Source organism: Triticum aestivum, chromosome 5D (assembly GCF_018294505.1).
Source record: "Triticum aestivum cultivar Chinese Spring chromosome 5D, IWGSC CS RefSeq v2.1, whole genome shotgun sequence".
NCBI lineage: Eukaryota > Viridiplantae > Streptophyta > Magnoliopsida > Poales > Poaceae > Triticum > Triticum aestivum.
The window spans coordinates 371,381,042-371,392,486 of NC_057808.1; positions in this window are offsets into that span (position 1 = coordinate 371,381,042).

The following is an 11,445-nucleotide window of genomic DNA, read 5'->3' on the forward strand; positions in this document are numbered from 1 at the left end:
ATAAAGTTTTAGTATGATTTAGTTTTGAGTTTTGCTTTATGATCCCTCTACGTAATCGAGTCCATGAGCTATATATAATAAAGATTAGTGTTGAGTCAAGGGCTTGATTATCTTGCTATGATCTCGAGGGAATTAAAGAGAAAGAATAAAAAGAAATAAAGAGAGCATGTGGATCTTATGGAGAGTAATGACTTCACATATAAAGAGTATGATGAATAAAAGTTGTTGAGAGTTGACAAACATAGTTTTGGTCATCGTTGCAATTAATAGGAAGTAATAAAGAAAGAGAGGTTTTCACACATAAATACACTATCTTGGACATCTTTCATGATTGTGAGCACTCACTAAAATATGACATGTTAAAGAGTTGATGTTGGACAAGGAAGACGACGTAATGGGTTATGTTTTCTTATATCTGAAATAAAGTATATTGTCATGGATCATCCAACATGTTGAGCTTGCCTTTCCCTCTCATGCTAGCCAAATTCTTTGCACCAGGTAGAGATACTACTTATGCTTCCGAATACCCTCAAAACCAGTTTTGCCATGAGTGTCCACCATACCTACGTATGGATTGAGTAAGATCCTTCAAGTAAGTTGTCATCGGTGCATGCAATAAAAAAATTGCTCTCTAAATATGTATGATTTATTAGTGTGGAGAAAATAAGCTTTATACGATCTTGCGATGTGGAAGAAATAAAAGCGACGGACTGCATAATAAAGGTCCATGTCACAAGTGGCAATATAAAGTGGCGTTCTTTTCCATTAAGATTTCGTGCATCCAACCAAAAGCGCATGACAACCTCTGCTTCCCTCTGTGAAGGGCCTATCTTTTACTTTTATCTTTTATCCTTATGCAAGAGTCATGGTGATCTTCACCTTTCCTTTTTACATTTATCCTTTGGCAAGCACCTTGTGTTGGAAACATCCTGATATATATATCCAATTGGATGTAAGTTAGCATGAACTATTATTGTTGACATCACCCTTGAGGTAAAAGGTTGGGAGGCAACACTATAAGCCCCTATCTTTCTATGTGTCCGATTAAAACTCCATACTCATAAGTATTGCGTGAGTGTTAGCAATTGTGAAAGACTAAATGACAGTTGAGTATGTGGACTTGCTGAAAAGCTCTTATATTGACTCTTTCCGATGTTATGATAAATTGCCATTGCTTCAATGACTAAGATTATAGTTTCTTAGTTCTCAATGAAGTTTCTGATTCATACTTTACATTGTGAATAGATTATTACTTGAGCATAATAAATCATATGACAATATATATATATATATATATATATATATATATATATATGTTGCTGTTGTAAGAATGATCATGATGCCCTCATGTCTGTATTTTATTTTATCGACACCTCTATCTCTAAACATGTGGACATATTTATCGTTATCGGCTTCCGCTTGAGGACAAGCAAGGTCTAAGCTTGGGGGAGTTGATACGTCCATTTTGCATCATGCTTTTATATCAATATTTATTGCATTATGGGCTGTTATTACACGTTATGCCACAATACTTATGCCTATTCTCTCTTATTTTACAAGGTTTACATGAAGAGGGAGACTGCCGGCAGCTGGAATTCTAGGCTGGAAAAGGAGCAAATATTAGAGACCTATTCTGCACAGCTCCAAAAGTCCTGAAACTTCACGGAAGTCATTTTTGGAATTATAAAAAGTATTGAGCAAAGAAAATACCAGAGGGGGCCCACACCCTAGCCACGACGGTGGGGGGCGTGCCCTACCCCCCTGGGCGCGCCCCCTACCTCGTGGGCCCCCTGGCAGGCCTCCGGTGCCCATCTTTGGCTATATGGTGTCTTCTACCCTGGAAAAAATCATAAGCAAGCTTTCGGGAAGAAACTCCGCCGCCACGAGGCGGAACCTTGGTGAAACTAATCTAGGGCTCCGGCAGAGCTTTTCTGTCGGGGAAACTTCCCTCCGGGAGGGGGAAATCATCGCCATCGTCATCATCAATGACCCTCTCATCGGGAGGGGGTCAATCTCCATCAACGCCTTCACCAGCACCACCTCCTCTCAAACCCTAGTTCATCTCTTGTATCCAATCTTTGTCCCAAAGCCTCAGATTGGTACTTGTGGGTTGCTAGTAGTGTTGATTACTCCTTGTAGTTGATGCTAGTTGGTTTATTTGGTGGAAGATCATATGTTCAGATCTATTATGCATATTAATACCCCTCTGATTATGAACATGAATATGATTTGTGAGTAGTTACGTTTGTTCCTGAGAACATGGGAGGAGTCTTGCTATTATGTAACACCCCAAAAATTTAACCATGTTTTGTTTATTAAAATTTTGCTAAGAAATTAAATTTTCATTTTTCTGGATTTATTTTTGATCTCAGAATCTCTCTTTTCTTCTAAGTTGTGGAGTTTTCACCCCAAGTGAAAACTTTCCAATTATTATTGGACTTGTTTACCCTCTCAGATAAAACAATTCTTTTATCAGTGGGATTATTTATAATTATTTTTCCCTGAGCTTTATTTCTCTAAAATGGGTTTTCATAAGTTTTAGGGTCCCATTTGCACTGCAACCCTTTGATAAATTCATTTAAAAATCCCACCAAAATTTGGGGATGACATGTGATGTTCCTAGATCACTTTTGTGCAAAAATATCCTTTAGTCATTTGGAGATTTTGAGCTTTTCCCCAAGTTTTCAAATCTGGTCCAATTGCACTTTTGCACTACAACCTATTTAGATATTTCTTTAAAACTTCCACCAAAATTAGGGGATGTTAGTAGGAGTATATTATTCATCTTTGTGCAAAAACCCACTAATGTTCTTTGAAAAATGTGAGCAAAACATCCTCTTTTGCTCTCTGGTCCAGTTTGGCTTTTTCTACAGCAACTCTAATTTTTGTTGCTCTAATGCCCATGATTCTTTTTCCTGCTTATAGACCACTCTACCAAACCCTTAAGTCCAGGAGAGTGGACCCATTGGAGTATTTTTAGTCCATGCAATAATAGCCTTTAGTTTCTGCCCAGAATTGGTTTTCTCAAAAACTTGCACTAACAAGTTTCTGGTTTTTACCAACTAACATTGCCACCCTCTCTATCATCTAAAGAGACTATGAGCTGGAGTTTTTGGCCACCCCAAGAGTTGCCTAGATGCCCTTGGCATTCTGTCAAACACCTTGAGTGCATGAACAGAATTGGCATGAGCCCTAGTTTGCATTTTGAACCTGCTTGTTTTGCCAAACCAGCATGTCCACTAAGCTCCTAGATGACTCTAACCTAGACCTGTTAACTACCAGCCTCGCTCCAGCCCTCTAGCACACGATGGCATTACGTCGAGCACCTAGCGTGCGTGCTCTGGGCGCGGCCAGAGCACGCGTTTTGCACGTGCGTGCGCTCGAGTCACCGCGTCTGGCCCCTGGCCTTTGCTCGCCCGCAGGGCCACGCCCTGCCCTCGCCCGCTCGCCAGAACCCTCCAAGCCACCCTGGCGCCCTACAGCGCCGCCGTCAGAGCTCCCTTGGCGGCACACCGGCGTCCACAGCAGGCTCCTGCCATGGACGGCGCCGCCCGAGCCACTCCAGCGCGCCAGCTGCCCCTGGAAAAGCTCAAGCTTATCCCCTCACTCTGCCAGACCCCGCCAGCCAACGCCATGCGCCCCCTGGCTACAGAACGGCGGTCGCCGGCGTTCTTATCCCCGGCCGCTGCGGAACCGACCTCGACCGCTATAAATAGGGACCCCCGAGCTCCTCCAAGCCCCCAGGCAACCTCAAGCCATCCTCATAGCACTCCCGCAGCCAGCAATCGACGGGGGAGGGCCTTCTTCCTCGTCTCTGGCCAGCTCGGCCGCCACCACGCTCCAGTGCCTTGCGTCGCGAGCAGAACCTCCCCGGTCCATCCAGCGCAGCCATTCGACTCTCCTAGACCTTGCGGAGCCACCCCACCTCTCAAACTTGATCGGGAACCACCGTAGCCCAAACCCCCAAATCCTCCCGAAGCCAACTCCGCCGCGGAGCTCGCCGCCGGCGACTCCCTTCGCCCCCGCCAGCTTGTCGACCACCGGGAGGACCGCCCTGGACTGGCGGATCCATCCCCGCCATCAGGACCCCACGAGGAGCCGCCGTTCGCCGGCGTTGATCGTCGGAGGCCCGCCTCTGTTCGGCCAGAGGAGGAAGGAGGCGGGGGCGACTGGTCAAACCTGACCAGTGGGCCCAAGGGACCCACTGTCAGTGACCCACGAGCCGTTCCACGTGGGTTAAGTGGAGGCGTAAAGCCCGAAGTAGGTGTCCCCCTCTCGAAAGCGTATTTCGTCTGAAACGTTTTCTTTTCTGTTTTATTTTAAAAACAGGATTTTGACTAAACTTTGACTGGCTATAACTTTTTAAATATAAGCCCAAATGACTTGATTCTTTTTTTGTTGTTTCTCAAATTCTGTCTAGTTTATTTTAGTATTTATTTGAAAAAATTCCAAACAAATGTTTTGTACTGTTTTGAAACTATGTGTTAATTTTAATATTTTCAAAAATAGGATTTTTGGAGAGAGGAGAAAACTTTCAAAAGTTCTGGAATGCACCCTGCCTCTCCACAACTTGAAGGCAAGCATTCTGAACCCGGGCATAATATTTTTGTGTGTTGGTTGATACGGTTACAACAACACCTTGACATGGAGCATTCGTTATTTTATGTGGCGATACAATCATACGCATGAGTGCATAATGAAGATTCTTTGCTGTTAGAAATGGATATGCTGGTGATAGTAATCATCCTCGTAAGCTTTTCATGCATACCGGAAGGAAGCCGGGAAAGTCTCTGTCTTGGGTAGACACGAGCTTGTCGCTAGTTCCTCGTCGAGACGAGTGTGTCCGGTATGGCATGATGAGGTATGATGAGTGGTGATTCTGTTTGTTAGTTGAAATATATTTGTTATGCTAATCATACAGGGAATACTTGGACCACCTGAGTCGGCCATAGATCGAGTTTTATTCCAGTAACCCCCATACTTGTTTCGTACTACCACTTGTCCCTGCCGCAGGTAGGGTACGGTTCAGTAAGTTGTCAACCCCTCCTAGCACACACCGTACAGAGAGGCCATGGTGGAAGATACCGGATGCATCTGGTAGGCATGCCACCTGGTCCGGGGGCATGGGTGTTTCCGGTTGTAGCCGAGGGGAGTGGCTTCCCTAGTTTGCGCGCGTTATAAATTTTGTGATCCCATGCTAATCGAGGTTGTAGCCTTCCCACTTAGAGTTTTGCTTGACAGGTGTCGTGGGTGATTCCAGACACCAGTAAGTTAGGCTGGTGTGTGCGGTCAGGTGTGTTTTCAATTAAAGGACCGTAGACGGAATTAGTCCCGATGGACTAAAGAAATCCGTTACTCGTGGGTAAAGAGTACACCCTCTGCAGAGGTTAAATCTATTCGAATAGCCGTGTCCATGGGTAAGGACTACAGTCTAAGATGGGTCAAGTGTCGGTCTTAGTGTCGGTCTTCGGAGGAGACAGTGTTAAACCACAACATGGATCATGGCTTGTGACTTATGATAATTATGATTATTATTATATTGGACTAACCCTTTTTATTACTTAAATTATTGAGTATCCCTGGGATGGTTCTACCTCCTGAATATTCATTGTGATTATTTTCTTATAATCCCTTTTATGTGGTGTCGCTCAGACGCCCGACTGTGGCATGCTTCCTGATTGTTTACTTTATAAGCCCTTTTTGTGGTGTCGCTCAGACGCCCGACTATGGCATGCTTGTTATTTGTTTACTTTATAAGCCCTTTATGTGGTGTCGCTCAGACGCCCGACTGTGGCATGCTTGCTGATTGTTTACTTTATAAGCCCTTTTTGTGGTGTCGCTCAGACACCCGACTGTGGCATGCTTGTTGATTGTTTACTTTATAAGCCCTTTATGTGGTGTCGCTCAGACGCCCGACTGTGGCATGCTTGTTATTTGTCTACTTTATAAGCCCTTTATGTGGTGTCGCACAGACGCCCGACTGTGGCATGCTTGTTACTTATTTTACTTTATAAGCCCTTTTTGTGGTGTCGCCCAGACGCCCGACTGAGGCACGCTTTCTGTTGTCGTCCTTTCGAGGCGTCGCTTCAGACACCCGATCGGTGCATTTTTTTATTTCTATTCTCGGATCGCATATTCATGTTTTATACGAACAACCTGCATGCGTGCATCATGGATTTTGTTTATTTCGTGACTAACATTGCGATCATAGAATATTTCAGAGCGTGATTATCATTTGTTATATTATACCCGTGTTCATAATGTTTGCGAGTACATTCAAAAGTACTCACTGGCTTGTCCCTGGCTATTGTCTTGGCCAGATTACCTGCTTGGACAGGAGCGTTGCGATGACAGCCCCGGAACCTAAGCAATGGTGATAGCAGCCTCGCGAAGATAGGAGTTATCCTGGTCAGCTGTTCCTGTGGGAAATGCAGTCCCATAGACGCAGATGAACCACAAACCGCTTCCGCCATCAACCACTAGAAACCAATTGTTGTACTCATAGGCCACAATGGTCTTGTACTACATATTTTGTACTTTGCTTGGAATTTCTGTATCAAGTTGGTGCCTCATCAGCTAACAGTAATCCTGGGGCTGGTGAGCACAAGGGCCATTTTCTGGGAAATTAATATCCCAAAAAACCGGTCCTGACATATTAGTAGTCATGTGAATTTGGTATTCGTTCGATATTTTGATGAGATGTATGTTGTCTTTCCTCTAGTGGTGTTATGTGAACGTCGACTACGTGACACTTCACCATTATTTGGGCCTAGAGGAAGGCATTGAGAAGTAATAAGTAGGTGACGGGTTGCTAGAGTGATCGAAGCTTAAACCCTAGTTTATGCGTTGCTTTGTAAGGGGCTGATTTGGATCCATATGTTTCATACTATGGTTAGGTTTACCATAATACTTCTTTTGTAGATGCGGATGCTTGCAATAGGGGTTAATCATAAGTGGGATGCTTGTCCAAGAAAGGACAGCACCCAAGCACCGGTCCACCCACATACCAAATTATCAAAGTAACAAACGCGAATCATATGAGCGTGATGAAAACTAGCTTGAGATAATTCCCATGTGTCCTCAGGAGCACTTTTCTCTATATAAGAGTTTGTCCAGGCTTGTCCTTTGCTGCAAAAAGGATTGGGCCATCTTGCCGCACCTTATTTACTTTCATTACTTGTTACCCGTTACAAATTACCTTATCACAAAACTATATGTTACCGATAATTTCAGTGCTTGCAGAAAATACCTTACTGAAAACCGCTTGTCATTTCCTTCTGCTCCTCGTTGGGTTCGACACTCTTACTTATCGAAAGGACTACGATAGATCCCCTACACTTGTGGTTCATCACACATTCAAGACGAGAATTACAACGCTACGTACGCTTCGACCAGGTGGGTCCCGACTGTCAGGCACTTCCTTGCGTGCGAAGATATAGCTGGTGGGTCCCAGCATTCAGGGGGCGAATTGTTTTTTTTTTGCCCGGACGCACTTCCTTGCATGCGAAGATGTAGCTGGTGGGTCCCAGCAGTCAGGGGGGCGAATCGTTCTTTTTGCCCGGACGCACTTCCTTGCGTGCGAAGATGTAGCTAGTGGGTCCCAGCAGTCAGGGGGAAACGTTTTTTCGCGAAATACGATGGCCCGTCCGGTGGGTCCCTGCTGTCAGGTGGAGGAATAATTATTTTGCGCGTAATAAGGAGGCACTTCCTTGCAGCCACCATGGACCCAGCTGTCAGCCTCTCCACATACAGTACTCTTCCGATGGAATTCGATCATTGACCACATTGACCACGCCGCGCCGAGAGCACCACGGCGGTGGACGACGGCGAGGCCTAGGAAGGCGATGACGCGGAGCCGGGGAAGATGCGGCAGTGGAAGCCCGCGCGGAGAGGAGTACGAGGGTTCACTGGTTCGGCTGCGGTGTGAGGCTATCGTCGCCGCAGAATAACAGCGGGTGTGGGTGAGTAGAGGGATGGCCTGGCCAGCGGTGGGAGTAGTAGGGGGCGGTGATCCCTCCGCGGCATCACAGCCGGCCACGGGAGGCACGAGCACGCGGCACGACCGGCACTGCTTTGGGCGGCTGGAGCAAGAAGACCAGAGGTTCAAGAAGCACTACGGCCGTTGGATGGACATCATACAGTCACTGCAGCTAGAATCGTTCATATTGACTAAGTTGACAAAGCCTTTGGTACGCGTCAACTTAGTAGGCCCACAGGTCAGCCTCTGAAACGGTGCGCCCAAATGTCAGGGGGAGGAATCATGTTTTGGGCGGCTGAAGCAAGAATATCCGAGATTGAAGAAGAAGCACGACATCCGTTGGATGGATATCCAACGGCCACAGCTGCTAGAACCGTGTGTTGTTGACAAAGCCTTGCATACGCGTCAACTTAGTTTTTTTAGGGGACGTGTCAACTTAGAAGGCCCACAAGTGTGTGGCAGAGAACATATAGCCCATTTGCGATTTGTAAGAATTTACAACCCATTTTTTAATTCTAATGGAATTTACTACAACCCATTACAGTTTGTTAAAAGTACAACCCATTTTCTAGTTAGGACAACGATTAATAAGTTCAACCAACTGCTCAAAACAGAATTCAAAAAAAATTCCCACATTTTTATGGGATCCGAAATATTTTTATCTGAAATTTCTAGTCAGATTAAATATAATTTCAAAATAAAGTTGTATTACGTTAAAATCCAAGGAAATATTGCGCGCGCAACAAGTAATGAAATTAAAATTTTCAAATTCCAAAAATAATATATTTTTTAAACTAATTACGCGTTTGGTGCATTTTTTATAGTTACTGCCCAGTTATTACAATTACATCCCATTTATTATTTCTTAAAGTTGATTTTCTTGTTAAGCCTAATGCATACCTCCTAGGAGAGTTTGCAGCCCAGCGGGGCGGAGAATAACAAGTTAACCCGGATGTTGTGTACAACTGTCGGCCCAGTTGCATTACTGATGTTGAAAAAAAAGGCTTGTGTAGTACAGTACAACCTAACATGGCTACTCAGCCCACATTAAGCCACGCCGGAAAAGCCCAAACAAGGCTTATGTACAACTTTTTGAAGTCACTGAGCTCAATTAATAACTTAAGAAAAAAAGTTAGATTACAGTGGAACCTAATTAAAACTATCACGAGCAAAGAAATAATTCAACGGGTCCCACTTGTGCGTGTGTGTCTCTGAGAGAGAGAGAGAGAGAGAGAGAGAGAGAGAGAGAGAGAGAGAAACCCATCGGTCGATGCTCGTAAATACATCTTTCAGCCATATGCATTGCTGATGCTCAGTAAAAACTTATATAGTTGACACAATCATATAGAACATCATAGCACACTGAACTTGCATACAAAAATTTCACGCAGGCGGCACAATCAGGATGGAAGCAGTGGATCGCTACGGGTAGGGATATGTTGAAACCAACGAACTCGTACATAACGGTTCATCATCTTTATCAATGACGAGGAAATATCTTGAATGCTCTGCAAAGAAAACAGACAGACAACACAATAAGTTCTGCTACCACATTAAGTTGACGTACAGCCCTTTCTAAAAAAAAAGTTCAGGTACAAAATTAGAACAGGTCACAATCAAATGTACTGGCACATCAGTGCTTCACACCCATAGCTCGGATTTAACTAGTATCTGACAAGATTCAGTTGTTACCTCAAATTAGAGCACATCCAGGCAGCCAGCCTTGCCTCTTCTCCCAAAGAAGCAGTGGCCTCCGCCGCGCGATGGAGTACGCCATGTGCCATCCATTGTTCTGAGCAACACGGGGAAAGTACGACATTGACTCCTGTAATGGACGTCGTCGACGGACCCTGGCACCAGCGGCGGCAGCAGGACTTCAATTGATGGATTGACCCCTTCTTCGACATTCATGAACACTCGATACAGGTACATCCCTAACGTGGTCCGCGGCGGCCTTGGTGGCGACGAATAGTACAACCCCGGTTCCTGCACCGGTATCTCAACACCAATCACCTTCGGTATGGTGGACGGCTTCTTCATCCATGCCATAACTGTCAGAGCCTAGCTGTCTGGAGAGACAAACATACTTACGAGCTCACCTCCAAGGTCGTAGATAAGCTCATTCAAGGACTCGCTGTTCCAAGCACGTCGAGGCATGCCGTGGAAGGTAAGCTTTGTTAAAAACTCAAGCTCAGAGGGCACCGAGCCCCATCCTGCGTGCCACCGATCAAAGCTCACCAGCGTGCCATCGCAAAACAAACGTCAGGAAGATTCATACACATGACTGCAGTCAAAAGTTGTTCGGAACCTGACGAAGAAATCAGCCGGTGGCGGACAGACTTCGACGAGCAGTCACTTATTTGGATGCCGTGCGCAATGCCAAGAGCTTTGACAAGGTCGTCCGGCGAGACGGGAGGCTGGTCGCCGTTGATGGTTACCATCAGCACTTTGCTGGCAAACTGGTTGTGAAGCACCGCCGTGCCACTGTTGAGCGACAGCACGCAGCAACCGAAGGCAGGACGGACCTCAGGATCTCTGGCTCGGTGATCCGTGTTGACCGACGACATGATAGTGCGCTTGAGTACATGGAGTATAGGAGGGGGATTTGGGGGAACTAGAGTAGGAATCGAGATTCCAGAGGTGGGGAGGGGCGGGAGATTGGGGATGAAAAGGTAACATGAATTTCGAACACGCGCCAATATCCTCTCGGCGCGCAAGCGCACGAAAACACCGGTGGCGCCCACATGTCGGCCTAAGAGTCCTTATTCTTTCTTTTTTGAAGAGCCCGACCTTTTTTTTAGGATCTTTTGAGAGCCCGGCCAGAGAGTCATAATTGACCTGTTTGGGATTGCGTTACTACTCGGCCCATATTCAACGACACCTCACTGGCCCAAACAAGTGTACATCATCGAAAAGACACTGAGCTCAAATTATATAACTTGAAAAAAGGAGATACACTCTGAAACTGGAGAATGGTGATGCCCTCATTTAGCCCACCAGTAGTTCGAGACAATAAACAGTTCAAAACAACGATATATACAACATTCAAACACTGATTAGTGACTACTACTGACATAAACAGCAAGACATGATAGTTCATAAGAAGTCTTGCTACACCACCAAAACGCACCCATCTGCAACACTCAGACTCTCGTGATCCAAACGAGAATGACATTCTAAACAGAGGCAACTATTATATAGTAAGAGTTGCATAGACGAGGATGACCAAATGACACGGAATATGCATAACAAAAGAAAGAACTACCCATCCAGAACAAGCAGCAAAGACAACAAAGTCATTCGAAGAGATGATCCAACACCATCATAATTTGCAGCCCCGCTTCAGCGACCAATGATCCAGAGACACCAGTACTCCACCCTTTCAACGCAACAACCGAATTACCTATCAACCTGAAGGCTTGAACCACATCACTGCCTGTCGTAATTGAGACATCCAAGGATCAAAG